General features: G+C 46.4%; 1 protein-coding gene across 2 annotated transcripts in view; it reads left to right on the plus strand.

Annotated features, from left to right (window-relative positions):
• Cacna2d3 (calcium voltage-gated channel auxiliary subunit alpha2delta 3) overlaps positions 1–20366 on the plus strand; it is an 835389-nt gene that overhangs the window by 21999 nt on the left and 793024 nt on the right. The window lies entirely within an intron of this gene.

Here is a 20366-nt window from a genome sequence, read left to right on the forward strand (position 1 = left end):
TGAGAGCTGATGGCTGTTAGTACGTTCCTTTTTATGGAACAGCTTTAAGTCCAGGATGTCAAAACACACCAATAACACATTCTTTCTCCATTTCTCCATTTCATTTATAGGTAGAAGGTGGAGGGCACCTCCGGGGTGGGGGGACTTTGTTGCCTTGGATTATGGTTGGACCTTGGACAGAGCATGGGAAAACAGTCTGCACTTGATGGTCCATCCATCATTCCACAAGCAGTTTTCTTCTTTTTCTTTTTTTACATCCTGGTGCGCTGTCTCCGGAATCATGCCTTGTAAGGACAAACAGTGGAAGACTGAGCTCGCTCACCCTCGTGGCTGTTACAGCCTAGTGCCGGAATCAGGAGTTTCTCAGATGGTTAGACGAGTGTGTGTACTGCCTCTGGGATGCAGAAGAGAATGCAGACAGCATGTCACCTGAAGCCCTGCTCTGCTCTGGAGTCAAAGGAGGCTTTCCTAACAAAACGGCATTTCCTGGAGACTGGAGGGGAAAGTAGGAAGTAACATGGGAGAGAGGTGGGCCAGGAGGCCATGTACCATTTGTGATGTTTCCTCGCCCGTGATGGTCCAGCCTTGCCTTCGGTGATGTACTTGGCCCATGTGTCAGCTGCCTTTGAGCCCCAGGGACTCACCCTGAACCGTTTCTCCTTCGACTTCTCTTCTCCCTACAGTCCCAGGCTCTTGCCCTGGTCCCTGTCAGCCTGCTGACTTCTGCATCCTCAGCACATTTCTTGAGTTTGGTATCTGGGTTCCCACTCTGCAAGGGCACTGTGCTGGATTCGCAGTTGCTTCCACCGTTCTCCGCCTGTCTCATCCTCTGTGCCTTTCACCCTGACACAGGTCATTATAGTTGACCTGGCATTTAGTTCACTGGTGGGTGGTACAGTGGTGACAGGTAGTGGGTGATTCTCTGATCTCCACAGACACTTTGAGGCCTTTGCGTGTTCTCCTCTTCCTTGTGGCTCCCTAGCACGAGACTTGATGGTGACAATGAAGATGGCGGCGATGGCTCTCCTGACAACAATGTACTGCTGTTCATTGGACGTTCACCAAGGGCTGGACAGACAGCATTTAAAATACCCAGTGTGCAGTCACTCTGCCTTCAGAACAGCGCTGTGATTGAAAGCGAAGATAGCCAACATGGCGCTTAGAGACAGGTCCTAGAATCACCTAGGTCCAAGCCCTCGCTTGTTTGCTCACAGACTGTGTGGACTTAAGCAGGCTGCTCAACATTGCTGTAGTTTACTTTGATAAGGGAAAAATAAAATCCACTCATTGGCGCTGTTATTAGTATTAAATGAAGTCATTGATATCATGTTTAGGGTAGAATTAAACAGCGAAGGTCCAGTAATGGCAAGTGCTATTGAAATATTTTCACTATTTATTCCCAGCCTTTAGTCAGTAGGGTGATAGGGATTTGGATGATTTTGAGACGCTACTATTCATCCAAATTATGCTTTAAAAATGGGTTGTATCAGTTTCAGCTACCTTTTTATCTGTTTCAGAAAAAAGATCTTAGCACATCCTTCTTATCCGCTTGTAAGATCCTCATAGTAAGAGATTTTTATACCGGGCTTGTACTGTTTTTTGAGATTGGCTTTAAAAAGATAAACGATGATGTAATAGTTTGCTAGGAGCGAGCAAGCTGCCTGCTTCAGCTCCCCAGTGCCCTCACTGCAGCAGTCAAATAAATTAAGGGTAACAGTAATAACAGGAATTAACAGCAGCTAATTAAAACAAGGTAATTATGCCATGATGCCTAGACTCCGGAGGAAATGCAGATCTTTACCGATGTAAGCTCGAGCTGCACACACTGGGGCTGGGCTGCTGCCTTAGCTCTTGGAAGCACTCTGACGGCCTGCTCTTGGACTTTTGGGACCTAGTAGCTCTCAGACTGCAAGCTGCTTGATGGTGACTTGAAAACAGGAGGGGTGGATACTGTGAAGGATTGCGTGTTTCCTTTAAGGGACTGTCCTCTGGCCATGTAATACTATGGAAACATTTAAGAAAGAAGTGGAGCGACTCCCACCTCTCTGCCAGTGCTGAGTTAGTCGCGAGCAGCAAAGCCTGTCTTTGCCTTGTATGTCCCCATTTCCCTGAGGGATCAAGGCATGGGGCTTGGGCTCCAAGATGATGCTTCTCTAAATAGGATCTTACTTTGCCCATCTATATTCTTCATGACCAGGGCAAGGCACAACATTGAGTGAGTGTCGAGGTGATCATGGTGAAATGTAGGCAGGCTGCGGTGCATGGGAAGACCCCTGCTTTGTACTGTGGAAGAGTTTCTCAGCTTTCCCTGTAGGTGGAGGTTAGGGCTTTTCATTTCTCTTCAGCTTGGTCTATTCCCACTAGCTTGTTCCCACTTTTAAAAATCTCTATTTTTTATATTTCTGGAGTTTCTATTATTACTATTTAAATTGACACATTTTCTTGATCTTTGGTAGGGAAGGGACAGTCTTCCCAGCCAGCCCCAGCCCTGCAGTCTGGATGCCTGCTCTTGCTTGACCGGGAGCCAGCCTTAGAACACACCCAGTGCTACTTCTACCCCTGTGACTTCTTTGACAGTACTGGTCCCGAATATAAATAAGTTATGAATTTGTTGGTTTGCTTTTTATTGGCTTGTGTCCTCCACTGTACTGAGGTGACCTTGGCCTCTAGTTCTTGAGCTTGAGACCTGGGGCAAAGCTCAGCCTGGCGCCTCCAGAGATGATGGATGAAGCTAAGCCTCCCTGGACTGATTCCTCCACCATTCCCACCGCCGTGAGAACTGTAGGTGAGTAGTTAGCTCGCCATCCACATAGGACCAGAGGCAAGACTGCAGCTTCTTTGACCACATTCCTCCCTCCATCCTTCCTCCCTCTCCTCTCTCTTTGAGAAGTCAAGGCCACTGGAGAATGTGGTCTTTTGTATTCATTTCCATCCTGTGTTCTGACTCAGGAGCTTAAGGGACCAGAGTCCCTTTCATGAGTGACAGCAACATCTCAGTATCCTTCATGCATCCAGGGACTCCATGGCAATGACCACGGAATGTGGGAGTCTGTCTTTAGGCAAGCAACAGAAACTGAGTCGTGAGATGCTGTTTGCCTCTGCCTGGAACAGAGATCAAAGAGATATTGAAATGTAAGGAGGGCTCTTTGTAAGCTGTGTTTGGGGACTAAGACCTCCAGACTCTATAGGTCCCCTGTCTTCTAAAGTCTCATGTGACCATTGCTATGGTGGCAGCCCGCAGAAACCTCAGATATACCCAGTATCCTTGCCTTCCCTGCAAGCTGAGTGGAGCAGGTCCCATCATTCTTAGCACTTGGATGGCTTTCATATCTGGCCCTGGCTCAAGCAGCTGGGATCCAGAGAGCAGACGGTCAAGTGTGTGAGAGCCTAACAGGACCCACTCTTGAGTCTCACCTCTTGGTTACCCCTAGGTGACTCATGCCTCAGACTGGCAGGCTCAGTTTGACCTCATTTCTCCCTCCAGGCCTGCTACTATTCTGTTATGTAGATCTCTTCTAATTGAGGGAAACATTCAGTGGAAGCAGTTTTTAGCCTGGCAAGGAGACTTCCCCTTTCTCCTGCTGAGGAGGAATTAAGGATCCCACTGTCTATTTTCAGGGAGTCCCTTTGGAGTCACCCTGGAGACTGAGCCCCAGTGTTTCTGCAGAGAACTTACAGGTCCCCAGGAAGCCTGGCCTCACCTCTTCTTTGACCATCTTGGGGTCACCGTGACTTGTGTCCTCCACTCTGAGCTGAGTCTAGAGCTTAGATTGTATCATTCAAGCCTTACTAGACCCTTCGAAGTGTGATTTCATTATGCCTGCCCTACACCTGTGGTGCAGTCTGGGTCCCATAGTCTTGTCAGTGAGCCCTGGAGAGGAGGTGGCAGCGGAAGAAGGCATTTAATTAGCCTGAACCTGAAGAGAGAGACATCGTACTCATGACAACAGCATAGGACAGCTGAGCCCAGAATTACTCAGCACAGCGTGGACTCACATGCGTCTTATGTAATTCTTCCAAGGAGAGGACCATAGGGTGGTGATTGGAGGTACTGGGCTTTTCCTTCTGGCTCCAAAAGGAATGAAGGCAGATTCATCTCTCCTCCAGAGTCTGTTTGGGAAAGAGCATAGTACTAGAGTCAAGTGATCTGCAGGAGGGCATCCTCTGTGGTGTGCTTCTGCTGGGGAGATAAGCACATTGCTCAGCCCCTCAGAGAACGGACCAGAAGGAATGTGGTTGGTTCTGGAAGCAGTGGGGCAGCTGGTATCACCAAGGGCTCTGTTGGTTTCTAAATAATCATCCAAGTGCCCATTTGGGAGCTTTGGGACACGCCATTAACAGGGAATACAAACCTAAGTGCCTTCTCAAAGAAGGTCAGTTGTTCTTGGGCCCCTTAAGGCACCCCATTTCTGCTGCCATCCTCTTGCTTTTCTTGGTACCGATACTCAGTGACTGACATGTGCTTCTCTGGGGACCAGGAACATGTCCAACCCACAGGGTCTTGCTGAAGTACCCACGCTTAAAGACAGGAGGGGATGCTGAGGGATTCATTTGGGGGAGTCCCAGTGTCGGGGGCCCCCCTCTCCCAGCCTGTGCTTTAACCCAGTGTTTTCCTGCTTGCCATTGCCACAGTTCGTCACAGGGTGGCAGCAAGAGTCAGATACGGAACCCACAGTTTACTGTACCACAGCTGTGGGCAGAGCCAGGCTGGATGTCCTGGCCCCTCCTGGAGCTGGCATGGACATCCCAAGCAATGCCACCATCAAAGCTTAGGGTCACATGTAGCCCTTTTTTGTCTGCACTGTAGGTTCAGAGAAGAGGGAGATTTCCCATTCATGAATAATGCTAATTACAGGCCTTGACTTCTAATTAGCCTTTTCTGCTAAACCCATGCTACTGCAAAAGTACCCAAAGAGATAGAAAGCAAATAGCCGAGGAAGGGCTGGGAAGGCTTCAGTCCCAAGTTCCCAGTGCATACTCTACTGACTTTGGCACTCAGGCATGTGGCTCTGTTCTTCAGGGCGTTGGTGTCCCCATCTGTAAAATGGGAAGATCACTACCATCCTTGGCATGGGCTGTTGTCAGAGGTGTGTGACACATGCATTTGAAGCCACCAAGTTATCATAAAGAGGAGCCTTTAGCTTTGCTCCACCACAGCTTTGGACAGAGCCGGCCTGAACGCTGCAGCCCCCCCGGAGCTGGAGTGCATATTCCCAGCCAGGCGACCGACAAAGCTCGGGGTTATATGGAGCCTTTTCTCCTCTGCATTGCAGGGTTTCGAAGAGGGAGCTTTCTCATTAGCGCTCCTGATTCTCTTCAAGTTAGTGTTCAGTGTGCCTGAAATTAGCAGAAGAAAGAAATCAGAAGAGCCCTTGTTTGGAGCATTTCCCATATAGCTCTTGGAAAGGAGTGATAGAGCCAATTCCCTTCCTCATTCTTCTCTCCTATTGGCTACACTCTCTGTGTCTGACTCTGTGTCTGACTCTGCCATACCTGTGATGGGATTTCTCTGGGTCTCTTCTCCTCCTTTGTAAAATGGGGACTATTATGTGAGTTTTTTTTTATTAGTATGGACTGGGTCTGCCTTATCCAAAATTCTTGGGAACAAAAGTGTTTCAGATTTTGGGAAATTTTCATAGTTTTTGCATATGAAATACGAAAGACATCCAAATCTGAACTTTCTGATCATCATCCCTGTGTTTACAAAGGTTCAGAATTTGGAGCATTTCCGATTGGGGAGTTTTGTCTTGGAAACGCCCAACCTGTCAAGGTTAAGCCCAGGATCAGGGTGAATGCTCTCTCTGTGTTTGCTTGTCCTGTCTTGCTTGATCTTGAGAGTCCATGGGGTCTTTTCCCGTGTGTTCAGAACTCATCACGATCAAATTACCTCTGACTTTGCTGGCTTCCATCATGGCCCGGAGGCGTTCACTGGGCAACATCATCTCCGATGTTGCTTTCATTCTTGATGTCCCCATGTGTGTTTCACATGGTGTTGGTGCAAAGTGGTAGTTCTTCTATGGAAGACTCAAGGTACAGAGGAACGGGTGGACTTCAGGAGGGAAGAGAAAAGGCACTTGGTTAATTCTTCCTGGGAGATCTTGGAGTGCATGAGCCCCCCGCTCCCCCGCCCACACCACTGCCACACCACCAAAGCGAAGAACCCTGAATACGGCAGGAGCTCGAAATGGCTTGTTAGAAGCAGGATGCTGCCAGGCCTGGGGTACTCTGTGCATTTTACAGGGGCACGGTGGGAAGGTGGAGAGGCTGAGGTGGTTAGGAGATGGCAGATCACAGGGAGATCTGATGCCATGCTAAAGGAGAAACTTTCACCCTAGGGTGTGTGGAGATGAGGACAGGATCTGACCAGTTTGTGTTTTAAGAAGACAACTGGAGCAACAGCCAATGTAGGTCATGGAAAGAACGGGGAGAGCCCATTGGGGCGGGAGTCCTGGGGAAAGGTTTCACAATGGGACAATGGAAATGGGCACCCATATGATTCTGGGAATCTGAAGGAACAAAGACAGATTCCTTATTTCTTTTTTTTTATTTTTTTATTTATTAAATTTATTTATTTATTAACCATTTCTGCCTCCTCCCCGCCACCGCCTCCCATTTCCCTCCCCCTCCCCCGATCAAGACTCCCTCCTTCATCTGCTCGAAGAGCAATCAGAGTTCCCTGACCCGTGGGAAGCCCAAGGACTGCCCACCTCTATCCAGGTCTAGTAAGGTGAGCATCCAAACTGCCTAGGCTCCCCCAAAGCCAGTACGTGCAGTAGGATCAAAAACCCACTGCGATTGTTCTTGAGTTCTCAGTATTCCTAATTGTCCGCTATGTTCAGCTAGTCCGGATTTATCCCATGCTTTTTCAGACCCAGGCCAGCTGGCCTTGGTGAGTTCCCGATAGAACAACCCCATTGTCTCAGTGTGTGGGTGCACCCCTCGCGGTCCTGAGTTCCTTGCTCATGCTCCCTCTCCTTCTGCTCCTGATTTGGACCTTGAGATTTCTGTCCGGTGCTCCAGTGTGGGTCTCTGTCTTTGTCTCCTTTCATCGCCTGATGAAGGTTAATATTCAGGAAGATGCCTATGTGTTTGTCTTTGGATTCACCTTCTTATTTAGCTTCTCTAGGAACGTGAATTATAAGCTCAATGTCCTTTATTTATGGCTAGAAACCAAATATGAGTGAGTACATCCCATGTTCCTCTTTTTGGGTCTGGCTTACCTCACTCAGGATAGTGTTTTCTATTTCCATCCATTTGTATGCAAAATTCAAGAAGTCCCTGTTTTTTACTGCTGAGTAATACTCTAATATGTATATATTCCATACTTTCTTCATCCATTCTTCCGTTGAAGGGCATCTAGGTTGTTTCCAGGTTCTGGCTATTACAAACAATGCTGCTATGAACATAGTTGAGCATATACTTTTGTTGTATGATAGGGCCCCTCTTGGGTATATTCCCAAGAGTGGTATTGCTGGATCCAGGGATAGGTTGATCCCGATTTTCCTGAGAAACCGCCACACTGCTTTCCAGAGTGGTTGCACAAGTTTGTATTCCCACCAGCAATGGATGAGGGTACCCCTTTCTCCACAACCTCTCCAGCAAAGGCTATCATTGGTGTTTTTGATTTTAGCCATTCTGACAGGTGTAAGATGGTATCTTAAAGTTGTCTTGATTTGCATTTCCCTGATCGCTAAGGAAGTTGAGCATGACCTTAAGTGTCTTTTGGCCATTTGAAGTTCTTCTGTTGAGAATTCTCTGTTCAGCTCAGTGCCCCATTTTATAATTGGGTTGATTAGCCTTTTACGGTCTAGTTTCTTGAGTTCTTTATATATTTTGGAGATCAGACCTTTGTCAGTTTCGGGGTTGGTGAAGATCTTCTCCCAGTAATTGGGTTGCCTTTTTGTCTTAGTGACAGTGTCCTTTGCTTTACAGAAGCTTCTCAGTCTCAGGAGGTCCCATTTATTCAATGATGCCCTTAGTGTCTGTGCTGCTGGGTTTATACGTAGGAAGTGGTCTCCTGTGCCCATGTGCTGTAGAGTACTTCCCACTTTCTCTTCTATCAGGTTCAGTGTGTTCGGACTGATATTGAGGTCTTTAATCCATTTGGACTTGAGTTTTGTGCATGGTGATAGATATGGATCTATTTTCATTCTTCTACAGATTGACATCCAGTTTTGCCAGTACAATTTGTTGAAGATGCTCTCTTTTTTCCATTGTATACTTTTAGCTCCTTTATCGAAAATCAGGTGTTCATAGGTTTGTGGGTTAAAGTCAGGGTCTTCTATTCGATTCCATTGGTCGACTTCTCTGTTTTTATGCCAATACCAAGCTGTTTTCAATACTGTAGCTCTGTAATAGAGTTTGAAGTCAGGGATGGTAATGCCTCCAGACGATCCTTTATTGTATAAGATTGTTTTGGCTATCCTGGGTTTTTTTTTCTTGTTTTTCCATATAAAGTTGATTATTGTCTTCTCCAGATCTGTGAAGAATTTTGATGGGATTTTGATGGGGATTGCATTGAATCTATAGATTGCTTTTGGTAGAATTGCCATTTTTCCTTATTTCTGTAATAACAACTTGGTTCTTTTTGTTTTGTCCTCCTGGCTGGCATGGCAAGGGAACCCTTGTTCACACACATTTATATGTAGGGAACTCATGCACACACACATGTAACCAGGGAACTTGTATACACATGTGTATGTAGGGAACTTGTGCACACACATGTGTATCTTCACTTACATTTCTGTGTTGTGTCCATCATGAGCCTCTTTCGGTTGTCTTGACCACAAGGCTATTCACAATGACGGTGTCCTACTTTCTGGAAGGCCGCTAGGAAGGGTTATCCAGGTTCTGGAAGAAGACTTAGTGTGTTTGGGCAGGGAGTTTGAGGATCAGAGGTACCAGTGTAAGGTGTGTGAGGGGAGGAGATACATCTCTTGGGCTTACATGACCTAATCCCCTTAGGGAAGCCATGGCTAGAAGACAGCTGGAGGAGACCTCCCAGCACTTGGGACCCAAGCAGGATCCCAACAAGGACCCCAGGAAGGGGGACAGCTGGTCAACTTGCTTCATTCGCACATCCCGCAGACCCATTGGTGCTGTGGGGTTGGCCAGAACTGCAGTTTTAGGGATAGGCTCTGTCTGGACCTGGAGTCAGTTCTGAATTTTATCTTAGAGTAGCCAAGAAGGTGCTCCCAAAGGAATCTGCCCGTGTGTCTCTCTCAGATGGAGACACACGTAAATACCGAGGGATGGAAGCAGATTGAACCTTCTCTGGGGAAGTGTGAGTATCTGCTTCCTTCTTCAGAGATGAGCAAAGGAAGCCGTGCTTCTAGTCATGTCTGAGAAGAAAACCCAAAAACAGCAGTCAGGAGAACCCCGTAGAGCGCTGGTGAGTTAAGAAGGAGCTGACCCCCCTGCGGGTCAGATTTGTCATTTTTCCATCTTCGCTCTTTCAGCTTCTGTTTTATGTGTTAGCGGGATAAGCTTCAGGGAAATCCTTTGACGATTCTGAAGGAGAAATATAATGATTGTGAAAGGCAGACAAGCATCATTTCATTCCGGGGACAGGAGGAAATTAGGAGTGCATAAAAACACAAACGTCCTTCCTTAGCCCTCTCCTGTTTCCGAGAATGCAGGCTGGTGCTGGACAGGTTGGGGCACCCTTGTACCTTGCTGCTGTAGCACAGGGTGCCCATGACGTCTAAGCTGAGAGCCTTCTGAGGGCTCGCCCAGTAACCAGGGGCACAATAAGTTCTCAATAAAAGGTGACATAATGATCATTTCAATCACTGTCTTTAGTTCAGTTTAATTCCGTTATGTGGTAGACAAGCTATTTGTAAGCGTAAGTCATATATTCAAACAAAAACACTGCAGAAGGATAAGCAAAATGATCATTATAATTCAGTTAGGTCAATTGGGAAGTATTATACAAGGAGAGGACCCTTAAAGTGGATATGGAGCTGATGCTTAATACACAGTAGGTGCATGGATGGACACATGGGTGGATAAGTACGTAGGTGGATAGATTACCGAATGGACAAACAGAAGGGCGATAGATAGATAGTTGAGCGAATGAATGGATGGACGAATGTGTGGCTAGCTGAGAAGGCGTGTGCTGGATAAGCGAATGATTAGGGTGGAAGAGTGGCTGGGTCGTTGGCTAATAGATGGGTAGATGGGTGGGTACATAAATGAGGAGGACTTTCGGTGGTGAAAGGAGGGAGAGAAAGGAGAAGAGGAAGTAATCGTATTTTTTGAACACTAATATATGCTTTAAAAACTTGATGTTGTGGCCTCAGGTACCTTGGGACTCTTGGCTATTTCTTTGCTCTCTTGGCCACATTATAGCATTTAGTAGGTGTCCATTGTGTGTAGAGACTATGCCCATGCTGCTGCTGCTTCCAAATGGTAAACAAAGCAGCATTGCCTCAGTGGATTCAGTTGGGACAGGGTCCTAGAAGGCCAGGTGTCAAGGAAACAATAGTCAATGAAAAGAAGCGGTGGTGCTTTGAAAGAAACTGTCCCCGAAGGGGACTGGCACTTTTAGGAGGTGTTGACGTGCTGAAGTAGGTGTAGTCTTGTGGAGGAAACTCACGGTGGAGTGGGCTGTAAGGGCTCTTAGATGCTCAAGCCATGCTCAGTAAAACAGTTCATTTCCTGCTGCCTTCGGATCAAGGCGTAGGATTCTCAGCTCCAGCACCATATCTGCCTGCATGCCGCTGTAATCATAGCTGTCATGCTGCCCGCCATGCTGATAATGGACTAAACCTCTGAAACTGTAAGCTGCCACCTTAGTTAAATGTTTTCCTTTATACAAGCTACAATAGTCAAGGTGTCTTTTCAAAGCAATGGAAACCCTAACGGAGACAGAAAACTTAAAGGGATGGGCATGGAGCCCACGTCTGGAACTTTTTAAAAGTGACCCACAGAAAGAAATCGATTTGTTCAGCAAACCCAGAGGTGTGCATAGCTATTGTTTGCCCCAATATATATACTGAACTGAGAAATTTTAATTCTTTTTATTTTGTTGTAAAGAAGTTCCAGCCCACTGAATTAATTTTATTGTCTGATGTTGGTTTGCCACTGCTGCCTGAAAAACTTCTGCTGAACCACACTTAACCTTTTTTCTGGGACTTGACTGGTGCACATCTCCCAATAAAGTGCAAAGCAATATAAAAAATCTTTTAAAACCTCCCTTTGGGCTGCATGGGCTGCCAGTGTTGAATTAGGGGCTAAGGAATCAAATCCTGAATTCTAGACCCAGTCCTGGCTTTAAAAGTAAAAAATATGGGTATTTGTACTAGTGCACACATAGGCACACATATGAACACATAGCTACACATGTATGTTCTTTTTTAATACTGTGCTGTAAATGAATAGAATTCACTCAATCTGACCAGCTGCTTTTGAATGCTATGTTTCAGTCTAATTATTATTTTCTTATATTCAAATGCAGTGTTTACAAAGCAACTGAGACGTCTATCATATGAAGGGCATTAATTTAAACATTTAGACATAGCAATTCATTTTATGTCTGCAGTAGCCTTATTAGGGATGTCCTATTACCTTCACCTTACAGACAAGAACCAAGGCTGTGGAGGTTGGATAATAAGCCCAAGATTAAATGGCAGGCTCATATTTGAACCCAAGGCTCCAAGATATAGGGATCATGTTTTAAAATGGTGTGATTTCCTAGTCCTGGTGGCTCCGGGAGAGAAGAGAGTAAGGATTCATACTGGCCCCATTGCCTTGCAGTACTTTCTGTGCCCACAAGCCAGAACTACTTACATGGTGTGGGCTAAAACCAGGGAAGTTGGGAAATAAAGGGGAACCCCGTGGGTATTTGTTTGGTCAAAGATATCTCCAAATACAACATAGGAGGTCTTTGTTTTCTCTCCCAAGAATTGAAACAAGTTGTAAGGAGGTAACCCTGGCCTGAAGGTCTGAGTCTATGACTGGGTGTTGGGTTTGTTAGCATCATCTCTCATTCCCAGCATGGGAAACTCTGCTTCAGTGGGTTTCAGCACCCTAGCGGTGACTATGAGGCCACTAAAGATTTATTTATTCTAGAGCAGAGAGATTTCCTGGAGCAAATCTCCAGTCTTAGCACATTTAATTGTGGGACAGAACTTCCAAACTTGCCCTTACCTTACTTTTAGAACACAGACTCTCACTTTCATGGTTAAACCAAGAATCCTCATTTTTTTTTTTTTAAATGTGGTCTTGACTTGCCAGCTGGGGGATTGCCAAACACGGAATTCTGTGAAAGCACATGCTGATATTAGCCTATATCCTTTTAGAGAGATGCAGAGTGCTTGATCTGTGCGTTTTTGTTGCTGTGGCATGAATACGGGAAACACAGTCCCTGAATCGCCTTCATTGGGTTCCCAGGGGCAGATTCTGAGTTGTGACCCGAGGACAAAGACGATCTTTGGAACTGTGGGAAGTGGAGATGTAAATCAAAGACGGGAAGACAAAGGCGCAGCACCAACTCCTTGGCTACTGTGGTCAACTAGAGTATAATCTTCTGGGGAGCTCTGGGAGCCAGTATAGTACACACAGCATGGGATTCTCCTGCCCAAGGGGCAGAAGATTGGGGAAGTTATGCCTCTTAGTCTCTAACTGAGGGCTATCCCTCAGAAGGCCTGGATGACTGTAAGAGATCCACTGTACCAAATGACCGGGCTCTTTGACTCCATTGGTGTAGACTATCCAACTCCATTGCTTCCTCTCATACTGGTGTCTGTCACTCTGCATCAGAGCTGACTTTCCTGGCAGAAGAGATTATGTTTGACTTCTGAGACTTGATTTCCATCTAGTGTCATGGCTCTTTTGCTGTGGGGAATTCACTCTTCACGTGAGGAGCACATGTGGAGGAGAGCTGAAGGTCTGAACAACAGCTAGCACTGACTCGCTAGCCACACGAGGGAGCCTCTTTGGAAGCTGATCTTCCCACCTTGGTTAGTCCCCAGCAGAGATCTGAGAACAGTTATATAGGAGACCCCGGATGAGAACAACCTGGCCGAACCTTTCCCCAGCTCGTCCTCCACAGAATCCACATGAGATAATCATTACTGCTTAAGCTACTTAGCAACACATGACTCAGACACTCACTGTTAATAACTGCCACCTCAAATATCATAGGTAGGATGGCTGCAGTATTAGAATATTTTATTCTTCAAGTGGTGGAAGCTAGAAGCCCAGGTTCAGGCAGTTCCTGTGATGTTTCTGATTCTCTGTGGTTTGTAGGAAGCCATCCTTGTCCTGTGTCCTCACCTGCCCCCACTCTGTGCCCGTGTGTGTGTGTGTGTGTGTGTGTGTGTGTGTGTGTGGTGATCTGTGTGTGTACAAATGGGGGGAAAGGATAGAGATAGGCTGTCATAGTTGCCTCTTACTCTTCTATAAAGCCGCCAGTACTATTGGAGGTGGGCCTATCCTTATGACCCTATTAAACCTAATGCTCTTGCTAACCTTGGTCATACTATTGTATCTGGGGATGGAACATCAACCTGTGAGCTCAGAGAGAAGAGAAGACAGTTTCCTCCATAGCGTTCACAACAATCTATCACAACAATTTATGACTTTGAGAGCCAACATCTGTCCCTAGCTCCTGTCTTCAAGTGAGGCTGACATCCCAAACAAAGGTGTGACTTTGGTAGGCACACAAAGGAAGGTGGGGGGAGAGACTGGCAGTGCAGGGCTTCTTTTCAGAGAGCAGCTCTCTTGTAATCATCACGTTCAGGAGTTCTTAGGGAGGGGAAGAAGCAACATACAATTTTAAAAGGAGCCTCACTATTTCAGAAGGAAATTGCCACCCGGGGTGGGAGGCACAGCAGCTTCCTGGTGCTAGAAACATTGAAGATTGCTCTCCTCCGTGTTGCCAGTAATATCTGGCCTCTGCTCCTCTGTGATTCTCTGGCAGGTGCCGTGGTGGTTTTAGGAATCCCCTGGTTCTATGTTTTGGGGGGCTCTGTAGGGGTGCATTTTACAGCAGCAGCAATGAAGTCACCCTGGGTGCAGCCAGATCCCCGTACCTGTTAATTTTCTGCCTTTTGTGAGCTATTTCATTTCAGATGCCTTCTGTAGAAATGTCCCAGACTGACTCGGAAATGTTTCCATTATTGATTCTCTCTGAACAATATACAAGAGTCCCACACTTGTCAGAAATGGGTGGATGGAGGAGCCCACCAGGAGAGTCGGAGCGGCCTGCAGGGTGTGTGTGTAGGTGTGAGGGGGTGCTGTCTGCTTCCACCCTGGCCCCCAGCCACAGTAGTACACACTCTTCTCCATGGAATAAACAGATTTCCCTTTTTATTAAAAACTCATCTCTCCTTACCATGACTATTCTAAATGCTGATGGGGCTCTTAGAAGTAGATGTGTCTGTCCCACCACCCTACAGACTCTGGGTCTCCGGAGTTGACTTTTCTTTATCCGTGACTAGCTTCCCAAGTGACCTCAGCCCATACCTGTTCCTGTGTTGTCCATGTTAGTAGAGTCAGGCAACATTTCCTTAAGGAGATGGTTTTCATGGGTTTTGCCCAGCAACTGCTTCTCGTTCCAATGTGGCTTGGCACTCCTGTCAGACACTTCCTTTCGTGCTTATGGGTGCACCAATAGTGCTGTTTGTAGATGCCCCATTTGTCTTATCTCTGGGTCCACGGACACATCAGCCTTCTGTTGAAGCGGCCACATGGCTTCCTCTGTCTAGTAGAATATGGGTGAAGGGGACATGTGTGGCCACTGGGAAGCAGTTTGCTGTGTGTCGTGGATCAGACACACTGTGTCGTATTTGCCATATTTTTAGGCGCCATATAACCTGACCCTCTTCAGAATCCCCATGTTTTCCCATGTCATTTGTCTCCTGTTGGGATCCTGATTGATTCAGGCGTCATAAAAGTGGTTCATGATCATTTAAGATAATTTGTAAAATGGGAAATGTAGGAAGAAAACAGAAACCACACAAACAAAATGTCATTGTGGGCCCCTTTTAAATTCAATTGCAATCAGTTGTTATGCACAGTGCTAAATTTTGTCCCCCGAATGCTCTGTCATTCAAGGTTGGGTGATGTAGTCTTTATGAGCGGCCTTTTCAGGGACTTGTAGTATGGATGGATTTAAACTTTAAATCTTGATTTTTTTTTAAAAAAAATTTAACTGTTTTTGTGAATGTCACAATACTTCCATTCTGTAGTACTGGAGTGTATCTCATCGTTGGAGGAAGGGGTAAGGAAAAGGAAATGCACAGGGGGTTCCATTTGGTGCCTGCAGTCCTGGGCTTGCTCTAGGGTTGGCATAGAAACAAATTCAGCAGGGCTGTTCGAGTTCCATGACCTCAGTGCAGATCAGCATCCGGTCCTTGTCAATCCTCTTGAATCCAGGTTGGTGTTGGCGCCACAAATCAGCTCCTCCCACAACTTATTTGACTGATAGAATCCACCTGTTTGACAGAACAGTTTTCACATGACCCGGGGAGATGGCTGAATATCCATACTATCATGTGAAAGCACAAGGACCTGGGTTTAAACACTCGGAACCTATACAGGACAGGGCGCAGTAGAGCTTGCTTGTAATCCCAGCACTTCTGTGGTGAACTTGCAGGTGGAGGCCTGAGACCCTCCAGAAGCTTGCAGCCCAGGTAGCCTGGTGTATGCAACAGCAAGTAAAAAAGAGACCTGGTCTCCATCAAGAGCGAAAGTGAAGACTGACGTTGGAAGTGTCCTATGACCTCATGACCTCTATAATCCTCCCTGGCGCATATGTCTACACACACACACACACACACACGCACACACACACTGTTCTGTGGAGAAGACATTAACTTCTACAGTGTAGGGGAGAAAATACTTCGTGGCAAAGAACACAGAATTAGCAATAGAAAAGAAATCACAGTGCATTATTTAATCTGAAAGTTCAAAGGACCAGTTACATAACAAACATGCCAAAAGAATATAAAATTCAGGCAATAAACATGAAATGATTATTGTTTTAATTAGCTGCCTAGCACGCTCTGTAATCTCATTCCTTTCTCTGATTTTGGTGGAGTGCTTGTTGACCAACTCTCCTAGGATGACGATTCTGTAGTATCATTTTCTGCAGAAAGAATTAAGAGATGAGTCATTTCTTCCTGGCAGTGATTCCCACGGGGCTTCCACAGGGGTGCACACTGGGAGCCTTGAGAATTCTGATGCTTGGTGTGTCCCCCACCACTGCACACTGTCAGTCAGGGTGGCTGGAACCCTGGCAGCAGTACTTTGTGAAGGCGTTGGTGAGAGCTACAGCATCAGAACGGATGCTGGAGCTAGGTTGACATAGCGTCAGAACGGATGCTGGGGGCAAGATTGACATAGCGTCAGAACGGATGCTGGGGGCAAGATTGACATAGCGTCAGAACGGATGCTGGAGCTAGATTGACATAGTGTCAGAACGGATGCTGGGGGCAAGATTGACATAGCGTCAGAACGGATGCTGGGGGCTAGACTGACATAGTGTCAGAACGGATGCTGGAGCTAGACTGACATAGCGTCAGAACGGATGCTGGAGCTAGACTGACATAGCGTCAGAACGGATGCTGGATCTAGACTGACATAGCGTCAGAACGGATGCTGGAGCTAGGTTGACATAGCGTCAGAACGGATGCTGGAGTTAGATTGACATAGCGTCAGAACGGATGCTGGAGCTAGACTGACATAGCGTCAGAACGGATGCTGGAGTTAGATTGACATAGCGTCAGAACGGATGCTGGAGCTAGATTGACATAGCTTCAGAACGGATGCTGGGGCTAGACTGACATAGCTTCAGAACGGATGCTGGATCTAGATTGACATAGTGTCAGAACGGATGCTGGAGCTAGACTGACATAGCGTCAGAACGGATGCTGGAGCTAGATTGACATAGCTTCAGAACGGATGCTGGAGCTAGGTTGACATAGCGTCAGAACGGATGCTGGATCTAGATTGACATAGCGTCAGAACGGATGCTGGATCTAGATTGACATAGTGTCAGAACGGATGCTGGAGCTAGATTGACATAGCTTCAGAACGGATGCTGGAGCTAGGTTGACATAGCGTCAGAACGGATGCTGGATCTAGATTGACATAGCGTCAGAACGGATGCTGGAGCTAGACTGACATAGCGTCAGAACGGATGCTGGGAGCTAGACTGACATTGTTTTTCTCATTCACTGCTTGTTACCAGGATCATCTTTCAGGTTCATTGTTAAATCTGGGGAAATTAAATTCATCAAATTTCTGTCATGCATGAACCATAAGACTTGAGGGCACTGGGTGTTTCCTGTCCAGTTACTAATCTTAAATTTTCATTGAAGACAGTTACTGGCCCATTAATAACTGGTATCCCCCTTTATTTGGGTATTTTGTGAGTTTTATGCTGTTTTTCACTGAGATCAGTGTTATGTGTCAAAGAAATCAGAAATTAAATGGTCTGAGGTAATGAGATGGAGAGAGGCCATGCTGCCAGAGGAGGATGAGCAAAGGTCGATTCAACGGGTAAGTCCTGTCTGTGCTTGGGGGCTTGCTGTGTGAGGTGTCACTAGAAAAGGAGCCTGGCATAGGGGACAAATGCTGGAGGGTGGGCGCTCTGCCCTTAAGATGAAAGATGGCACCGTGCAGCATTAAGGCTGTTCCCTTCAGCTCTGCACATAGTTATAACCAGCAATGGCCGTAAATGACTTCCTGCCCATTTGTAGCTCTCTACACTCGTGCTGTCCAAGGTAACTACCCCTCCGTCAGATCCTCGCAGTGCTCCCAAATGCCCACAGGAGTGCCACCTGCTGGGAGGAAGAGGGTAAAAGGAGACAAATGGGGTAAGAACGCTGCCCTCATCATGACATTAACACATGCTCTCTTTGCGAATCATTCAAAATCAGATGCATGTGAACACACACCATGTTCTCCTGGGTGTAGCTCTAGGAGTATGGGGCCAGGAATCTTGAGTCTCTTTAGTCTCAGAGTTAACCTACCTTTACTTCTGTGTATGAATTGAGTATGTTTACCAGAAACATGGAAGTTTTAGAGGAAATAAATGAGATAAAGCTTCAGCCTGTCTTATTGCTGTCATGAGACACCATAACCATGGCAACTCTTATAAAGAGATAAAACATTTGATTGGGGATGGCTTACACTTTAAGAGGTTTAGTTCTTTATCATCATGGTGCGACATGGTGCAGGCTGACACGGTGCTAGAAAAGGAGGTGAGAGGCCGGCACCTTGACTTGTAGACAACAAGAAGTGGTCTGAGACATGGTACCTCGAGCATATATGAGACTTCAAAGCCCGCCTCCACAGTGACGTATTTCCTCCAGTAAGACCACACCTCCTAATAGTACCACTCCCTTTGGGGACCATTTTCTTTCAAACCACCGCATAGCCCAAGAACCTTAGAAAACTCTTCCAGATTTTGTGCCTTTGCTTCCGTTTCACCCCAATGGAATGACTGTTGCTTTTTGACACAGGAGCTTAGCAGACTGCCCTGAATCATGATGTACAAAAATGGCCTTTTAGCTTCTACTGCATACTTGACAAGTGGCTTCTTTAGGGATTGCTGCGGAGGTTGAGCTGAAGCCAGCTTGGTGGAGGCTGTCAGTGTCTCCGCATTTTCTAATCGTAAGTTAGTGGCAAGCATTCCTCGGAGAGTAACCACTGATCTTTATACCTCTTCAGCCAGAAATAGAGAGTCTTCAGCTCACAGTCTGGTTCACATTCATTTAATGGTTACTCAGAGTTATTTGGAGCCCCCAGAAATCTGGTAGGGTTTTTTCAAGTCATGGGCAGTGCTCATGTTAAGAATTTTTGGAGTCAAGGTAACGTGTGGAATGCAGCCTGGGCCTGGAGGTGAGGGCTATGGGTGAGAGCCAGTGTCTCCCTCAATGATATTCACTGACGTTCTGCTAAGTGGCAGGTTTGGGTCATATGGTGGAGATAGAGATGTATAGTTTCTATGTCCTAGTAGCAACCCCTCCCCCCAAACTCCCTGGCAACTCAGGGATCCTGGAATAAGGGATTTGGACATGGACAAGTGGCCTCTGTACATCAGGAAAGACGGAGGCTGGTGATAACTGATGCCTGGGGTTGGAATTTTTGGGAGGCAGATTGACTTCCATGAATATGGGGATCTTAGTTGGACCATTGGGTGAAACCCCACAGGTGACCAACCGATCATGTAGTCTTTCTGTTTGGGCTTGTTTGTAATGGGGCAGTTGAGTTTCAAGAACACAGACTCATGGAGACAAAGGCAGAGTCCATGGCACTTGAGGACCTGATTTCATTTGTCATCACTTACACCATATTGGTTGGTCTGTCCGTAGGGAAGGAGAGAGTGGTGAGATCTTCAAAAGGATTTATAGCTGGGAAGCTCCACTGCAGCCGGATTGAGAAGTTTCTCAAAGGGCTCCATGCTGTGCCTTCATAGACTTTGTAGTCTAGTAGGAAATACAACCATGCCTTTAATTAATCAGCAAATATCTATTGAACATGTGATAGACGATATGCCAAGTTCTGTCTTAAAGATTTAGAGATAACAAAAGGTAGGAATTTTCCCTAACTCTGAGGCTTGTCCATTGGTGGCAAAAATGATGAGAAAGTACAATAAATAATGATGTGGAATGCAGTGTTAGGGAAGTGATGTGATGAAAAATACGTGGGGCAAAGAAGTAGAGAATGCTATTTAGGAGGCATATTGGAGAAGACCTCACTGGATACAGTCTAGGCAAAGGCGAGAACAAATGGAAGGCCCAGAGACAAATGTTCCTTGCATGATTGGGAAGTGATCAGAAAACCGGGATAAGTAGAGGGCTATGAAGAAGAGTGCGGAAATGAAGCTGGAGGAGCAGCAAGGAGCAGAATGATTGATACAGGGCTGCGTAGGCCCTGGTGATGATGGTGTATTTGATGTGATGCGTGACGGAGGCTGGTAACAGTTGGCTCGGTGTGATCCTTACCCTGCACAGGCAACCTGATGGGATCTTAAATCCCCTCGGAGACAAACCTCTGGGTCTATATGAAGGGATTTCTAGAGAAATTTAGCTGGGGTAGGAAGTGCTAGCCTGGATGTAGATCATAGCATCTGTGACCTGGGGTTCTGGACTTCATATAAGAAACAGGAGAGCTGAGCAGGGGTGTTCACTTGTTCTGGTTCTTGACTGGGCATGTAGTATGTCTAGCTACCTCGTGTTTCTAGGACCCTGCCTTACCTGCCACAAGGGACTGTGAAACTGGCCCCCAACAAACCCTTCTTTCCTTAAGTTACTTTTCAGGTATTTTAACACAGCAAAAAGAAAGGAATCACCACCAATAAAGAGCCAGTCTCTGTGCCCCACAACACTGGTCACGGGGAGTACTGGGATGAA

This window comes from Microtus oregoni, unplaced genomic scaffold (genome assembly GCF_018167655.1).
Source record: "Microtus oregoni isolate MIOR12 unplaced genomic scaffold, Mior012 000013F_ref0000133, whole genome shotgun sequence".
Taxonomy (NCBI): domain Eukaryota; kingdom Metazoa; phylum Chordata; class Mammalia; order Rodentia; family Cricetidae; genus Microtus; species Microtus oregoni.